Here is a 7,187-nt window from a genome sequence, read left to right as displayed (position 1 = left end):
AGACTGACCACTGGGAACCTCTGAGCTCTGCTGCTCCACTCTGTGGAGAAACCATGAAGGATTAGATCAACACAGGATAACGATCCAGGAGTTTCTGCTCAAATAACTTCATCTGAATCAAGTCTGTCAAGCTTTAAACTCTCAGATTCTGAAGATATATTTTCTGTTTTCTATGAACTTTCTTTCATCAGTGATGGAAGTGATGATGCTGCAGAAGCTCAGAGGAAACTTTGAGAAAACTGTGATGAACCATCAACTAATGCTCTCAGGAGGCCAAAGGTCCCTGAATGTAACTGTGCAGTAGATTCAACGAGTGTTTGAAACCTGACCACTTCCATATGTTTTCATTCTAACACAAGTAGTCCTTTTCTCATTGCTTTGATTTGAGTTTTCTGAGTCTCGTATTTGGAGTCGAGTCTAATCAATGATCTGACAGAAGAACATTAAAAAGGATTTAGCAGTGCTGTCAAAATTAACATGTAGGGTTAGGGTTAGGGGTTCATCTGTTATCATGATTAACATGATAAAAACCTTTAACACGACACATCTGGAGAGCAGAACGACTCAAAATCCCTGAAATGTTTCTATCAACGCACTTCGAGCAGTTTGTCCGAGTAGAGTTACCTTTGCACACGTGCAGATGTGCAGCACATCTGTTAGTGACGGCAGCTGAACCAATCAGCTCAATATGGAAGATGACAAACACACACTGACCTCCCGATGGAAAGTTTGAGCATTAAAAAAATAACAAGACGGACCAGCCGACCAACATGAAGGATTCTGCACATCGTGACAGAAGGAATTTTCTTTTCACCGAAGCACTTCCAGCTTAAAATATCACAACAATGCAAAGCACTGATGACACAACTGCCAAGTGGACAAACTGCAGACCTGTTAGTGTTGTTAATAACATAGTTTTGGTTCCTCGTGTCAAAGACTTGAAGAAGAGTGACAGAGAGTGTTAGACTGCTGCAGGATCAGTGCCACCTCCACAGACCTGTGAAGAAAATGATGGTTTGACAGATGGGCTCAGATTCAGGATCAGCTGAGGAGTTTGTGGCTGACAGAATCCTGCAGGTACAGAGCAGAGCCCATCATTAGCATGCAGGACTGTCCCTGGGGGGGTCGGCTCATTCAGGAGGTTAATCAATGTTTACATGTTCAATAAACATGTTAAGTGTGTAAATTTGCCCTTTTCTCTCGAGTCTGTTTGCTCATGAAATGAACTTTGATTCGTTTACATTAAAAATGATGTTTAATGGTGATTAATCCAAATTAATCCACAGTAACCCTGTGATGAGTCTGATTAAACATTTTCATTAACAGCAGTAATATAGATTATATATTATTATATATTAGTGCACACTTAGCTTTTAGTATATATGTTTGTTACAAAGTTGTATTTACAGCAGAGAAGCTGAGTTAAAGACTGAAAACTATTCAAAGTCTCTTTGAATTGAAGCGTTTAACATTCTTTGTGTTTATTCTGCATTGACTTCATTATATGGTGTAAACGTCTGTTACAGGCTTAAATATAAAGTTGGAAAAATGTAACTGCAGCTATTGATCAAGTAATTGTGATTAATCAGGATTAATGACAGAAGATTGTGTCATTAATTAGTCATGTTTTAATCTACTGACAGCACTAGTGTTCACTCTGGTGCCTCCAACTGTTTTACGCCCTTTCAACACCTTCGTGGTCAAAAGTGTACACGCACAAAATCTACAATAAAACCCTCATGCAGCAATAGGACAGACACACAATCCATTTATCTCTGTGTCTCAAACACACACACGTGTATTCAAAGCCTCGATTTGTTCATATTTCATCTGTTGTGTTTTTATCTTCAGCGTTTTCAGTGTTGCTGCATTTACACCAAAAATGTTTCCATTGATGAATCAGATTGATTTGAATGTGTTTCATCCATACAAATCCCTCCCTGGTGGTCACATGACTCTATAACATAACAGGAGTCATGTGACAAGAGTTTCATGCTGTAAAATGTCAAAATGGTTGAATGTGGTGGAGTAAAAATGTGAGATGTCAGCTACTTTTCTTCAATATGAAATGTTTGCAGGGCCTGACAGGAAGTGGACGGACGCTCTGATCACTTCCTGTTTGCTGAAGTGGGTTTTCAGTTGTTTAGAAACCAAAGGCTTGTTTTAAAAGACAGTTTAAATGGGACTGAGGGAACGACGTGTTTGTAGTTTATATCCAACAACATCGAGCAGTTTAATCAAAGAGTTCATGTTGCTAACAGCTCACCTCTCTGCAGCAGACACAGGCTGGACTTTAAAATCAGTGAGACGACCAGCAGACCAGTCACTCTGTAAGGACACAGAGCTGGGTGGAGGTCCAGGTTTGAGTCTCTGATGGATCCTGAAAAAGTTATAAATCTTCAGTAAAATTCTCATCACATATCAGCTGATATTATTGGTATTAGCTTACCTTTTCTCAGCTGACTGTCTTTGCTCAAATATCTTAATGGCATCTTTGACTGAGTTACTTTCATAAGACACAGAGCTGGGTGGAGGTCCAGGCTGGTTCCTGTGAATAATGATGCAGCAGTGATGTGAGTGCTGAGCTGTGACATGGAGAAGAGTCATGGACAGTTAGAGATGGTCATCTCACCTCTGAGCTTTGGTCTGGCTCTCATGTTCCCCACACAGAGTGCTTTTAGAGGGAGGGACTCCCTCCTCTCTGTCCTCACACTGATCCATGCTGCTCAATTCAGCTCACACACACTTTCTACCTGCAGAGGAAACACAAATCATTCATGTGCACATCAGCTGAAATCCTCCTTTCATCATGTGTGCTGTCCAAATATCAGCTGCTTCTTTCCTGCTTCATCTCAGTGTCAGCTGGATGCAGTCAGACAGCAGTGTGAGGCAGAGGAAGCTGCCATCAGCTGCTCTGCTATCAGTCCACTAGATGGAGCCTGAAGCACACACGATGCATTCACTGACACACACTGATTCACTGTGACTGGAAGCTTCAGTCAGTCCAACACGTGTGAACAACATTTTAAACATTTCAGCTGATCCAGGATTCAAAGAGGATCAGCAGAGTTAAAGCTTCACACTAATTCTTCCTGCTGAGTTTGCAGAGAACTGCACACACACTGATTCACTGCTAATGAGAAGCTTCTTCCATCCAGTAATTCATCATCCATCAGCTCTGCTGCTGCTCTCAGTCCTGGACTCTGATCACACACTAAAAGCAGCTTTTTAACTCGTGTCTGTAAGAACTCTTAGTGTTAGCTTAGCTTTAGCTTAGTGTTAGCTTAGTGTTAGCTTAGTGTTAGCTTAGCGTTAGCTTAGCGTTAGCATGCTGTGTGCTAGCTCAGCGTCAGAGCTCTGCAGGTGTCTCGTGTGTAAATATTAATCACAGTGACAGTAAAGGAGGTAAAGGGCTGTGACGTCATCACGTACGCTGCGTCCTCTGTGGGCTCTGAGTGAACTCAAAGTACAAACTACAAGTACACAAACACGAACGTAGCTCAGAGTGGCGGACACACTCGGCCTCGTTGGTCCAGCTGTGAGTCCGTTACCGTGAACTATGGAGCAGCAGATTTGTGCTGAACTAAGCTGCACACAGCTGATGTTAGCCAGGAAACATTACACACTGACTTTAATGGAGAGACCGGAAATACAAACACACACAGTTTGTTGTGTGAAGAAATCAAACACGAGCTGAACAAACAGTAAAGTTCCTAAAGACAAACTGTTAAAGGAGGAAACAAAGCAAACTTACAGTTTCTTCACACCAACAACAAGCTCCACTCCACACCTGGACACTAAACACGGACACACAGGTGAGCTGCTTCCTGGAAGGAGGCGGGACTCCACCTGAAACTCAGCACAGGTGGGAGGGGCTCAGCTCTGTGTGTGCTGATGTGTTAACTTTAAAAATATGCCGTCTGACTGCTCAGACTGAGTCAGAGTAAAGTTCACATGCTGACGTGTGGAGACATGAAACCTTGTTGTAGCTGCAGGTGTGAACACACTGATCCCAGATCAGCTCTGCTGTATTTGTAACATGAACATTTCTGCTGCAAAGCTTCAAATGTTCAGCATGTTTCTCTGTTTCCAGTCTATAGATCCAGTCACACTTTCTACCTTCACCTGTGCAGTAAAGACTGAGAGCAGAGCTGAAAGCAAGCGTCCAATCAGTGAGCAGCATCAACACCTGAGCTTCATTCAGACTCTGTTATTGAAGATGTTGTTGGTACAAAGTTCATCTGCTGCTCACATGAATCCATGAAAGATTTATTTCACTGAATGTTTCTTCAAAGCTCATTTCAACCTGTTGAAGTCATGAATGAAAGTGCAGACTGAGAGTGGATCACATGATGTTTGAGGTGTGTCATGTGACATGTTCAGTATTGTCACACATGTCTAGATTGTCCCTGATATCATAGCTGCTCAAACACTGATGATTATATTTGAAGAATTATTCCTGATGGCAGCAAAGTTTGAATGGAGCTCTCTGTCTGTGCTGATTTGTCGCCCTCTGGAGGTCAAAGCACAAACTGCATGATGTCACTGTAACCACCACAGAGACAGGAAGTGTTTTTATGACTGAAACACTGAAATGATGCTAACGGCTGTCGTTAGGCTCACTGACAGCAGTGCTGATGTGTTCATGTCAAACACTGGCTCAGGTCAGACTCCTTCATCCTTCTCCAGCGTGAGGCCGCCCTCAGACCCACAGGAGCTCTGACCTTTGACCTCCTGACCCTAACCATTTTAGTCTTGTTGCATCTTTAAATGCAAATCCTGTGAAATGGTCAGGGGCGGCTCTAGAGAAATTTTCTTAGGGTGGCAAAATCAAAGCCTTTTCCCCCCAAACACATATGCAGGTGGTTACATGTGGTTAAAATGATTCAAATGCAGTAAGTATGCACGTTTTTCATATAAATATAGTCTATAACTTAATTATTGTCTGTACCCACATGATTACACACTTTAGTTACATGAAACATGTGAGTTTTGATGTTATGTACTGTACAGCCTGTATATTAAATACATATGTAGCCCAATAAGTATAAACTCCAGAAAGCTACACAACATGGGGCGCTTCATTTACAAACACAAGTCTAACTTAAGTTTCACTGTTTTTGTTAGAAAACTGTCACATTGTTGCAGCTTAAATGACACAAAATGTCAGAAATCTGCACTGTCATGAACAAACATGTAAACCTCATTTTTCATGATTTGTTGGATTCACCCTCTGAGGTCTGAAACACAACCGGACATTTGTGACTCCTTTGAGTTTACGTTTGTATTTCACCCTCAGATTGTTTCATTTTATTTTTTCCTCCTCTTGCTTTGTTTGGTATCTTTTCAGCTCAACTGAATTTAGTTGTTTTTTCACTGACATACTGCATTAGTATTACTATTACTATTAATGTAACTATTACTGATCTGAAATCACACAAAGAACCTAAAATCCTAGCAGTATTTTTTACTGTAAAAAAACCACAGACGTGTTGGGTAAATGTTTATAACTTGAAATGCAAATATAAATTGCACATTTTGTAAACAGATACAACTATTTATCTAAAAATGCAGCCAATACACCTGCTGTTTTTTCATTTTCTACAACCATTTAAAATAGCACTCACCTTCCTTCATTTCCACAGTGTAACATCCACCCACCTGTGTAAAATCAGAAATTCCCATGGTGTTGTTCAAAATGTGCTCTGGCACAATCATAAGCATCACTTGCTACTGAAAACAAGAAGAAAGCCGTCCTGCTATGGGCTGAACCATTTGTTAATGTGGAGGGGGGGACACTATGGAATATATCCAGTTTTAGCATTTATATTCACTGCTGACTGTAACTATGCTCAAACTCTTAAACTTATTTTAATAAACAACACTGTCATATGCAAAACTGGGGTGGCACTTGGGGTGGCAAGGGATCATTTTAGGGTGGCACTTGCCACCCCATGCCACCCTTCTAGATCCGCCCCTGCTGATGAAGCCAACAGGTTCGCTTCATTTGCAAAAAGCAGATATGAGTTTCTGAGGCCACAGTCTTCTGTGGCAGAAGGGGAATCAGGGGAAGCCCTGGAGGAGTCCACCACCCACCAGAAACAGGTCTGAGCTCTCACTGCAGTGGTAAAGGGGCTACACAGCCCACATGAGGCTGAGGGATGCAGCCTTCTGTCAGACTGTCACTAACACAGAGAAACACCCGTGTACACTCATACTCATGGGCACATACACCAATCAATCTAACCCCACTAACTGCTCGTCTTTGGACTGTGGGAGCCAGAGAACCCAGAGAGGACCCAGACATGGGGAGAGCATGCAAACAGCTTAGATGTTGGATTTGAACCCAGAACCTTCTTGCTGTCAGGAAACAGTGCCAACCACTTTTCCACTGTGCTGCCTGTTTGACTCTGATACACCCATTTTTGAGCTCTTAAAAACAGCCCTCCACACAACAGAGACAAACCATAAAGGACTTTGTGGCTTGTAGCAACCAAAGAAAGTTTAAGGTGCAAAATAAAGAGGTTGAAAGGAAAGTAATAAAGGAAACATGTAATTATAACAGTAATGTTGGCTGTGTATCACGTGTGGCATGTCATTGTGGGGCTGGCCTCTGCTGGGATTGAGAATATGTGATGGCGGGGGCAGGGTTGGTTACTGGGGTTTATCCTGATCTCCTGTTTAGTGGAACTGTGCTCCTTTGAATCCACAGCACTAACCTGGCACACACACATAAAATGCATCATTGCTACAGAGCACAGCAGGACTCATTATGAGTGGTGGGGCAGGCTGGATGGTGTTGAGGAGTCGTATCGCAGTGACATTGACTCCCCTGCTTCACTCTCTCCTGGCCCACTAATGCAACTCACTAATCCCTCTGTCCCCTTTAGGTGGGGCTCACGCTGACAAGATAAAATAAGCTGCACGACTGGTGGGTGGGGGCTGTGCTGTCAGCCCCCCTGGGTCTGCTCCTCTGTGATCCTCAGTGGGCCAGTATGCCTCTCCTGGTAGCTCCATGGGGGATGGTGTGGTGGGTTGGTGGGTGCCATGGCGACTATGTGCGGACTTCACATTTTTGTCTGCTGTGACAGCTCCTTGATCTGGGCGGGGCCAGTGGGGTGTGGGTAGGTCCTTTGTGGGGCTTTGGACGTTGCCTGAATATTGTCAGGCAGCTGGGTGCTGTGCCT

General features: G+C 43.0%; 1 long non-coding RNA gene across 1 annotated transcript; it reads right to left on the bottom strand.

Annotated features, from left to right (window-relative positions):
* Positions 1–2,319: 2,319 nt before the first annotated feature.
* On the bottom strand, positions 2,320–3,933 carry LOC143415916 (uncharacterized). The gene is made up of 4 exons (XR_013096344.1): positions 3,755–3,933; positions 2,633–2,753; positions 2,450–2,548; positions 2,320–2,380 (listed from the first exon to the last, which is right to left on the bottom strand). It is a non-coding gene; the product is annotated as an uncharacterized LOC143415916 (long non-coding RNA).
* Between the last annotated feature and the right edge of the window lie 3,254 nt (positions 3,934–7,187).

The sequence above is a fragment of the Maylandia zebra genome, unplaced genomic scaffold (assembly GCF_041146795.1).
Source record: "Maylandia zebra isolate NMK-2024a unplaced genomic scaffold, Mzebra_GT3a scaffold11, whole genome shotgun sequence".
NCBI lineage: Eukaryota > Metazoa > Chordata > Actinopteri > Cichliformes > Cichlidae > Maylandia > Maylandia zebra.
The sequence above is the reverse complement of the archived record's forward strand: the minus strand, read 5'-3'. Positions and strand labels throughout refer to the sequence as shown.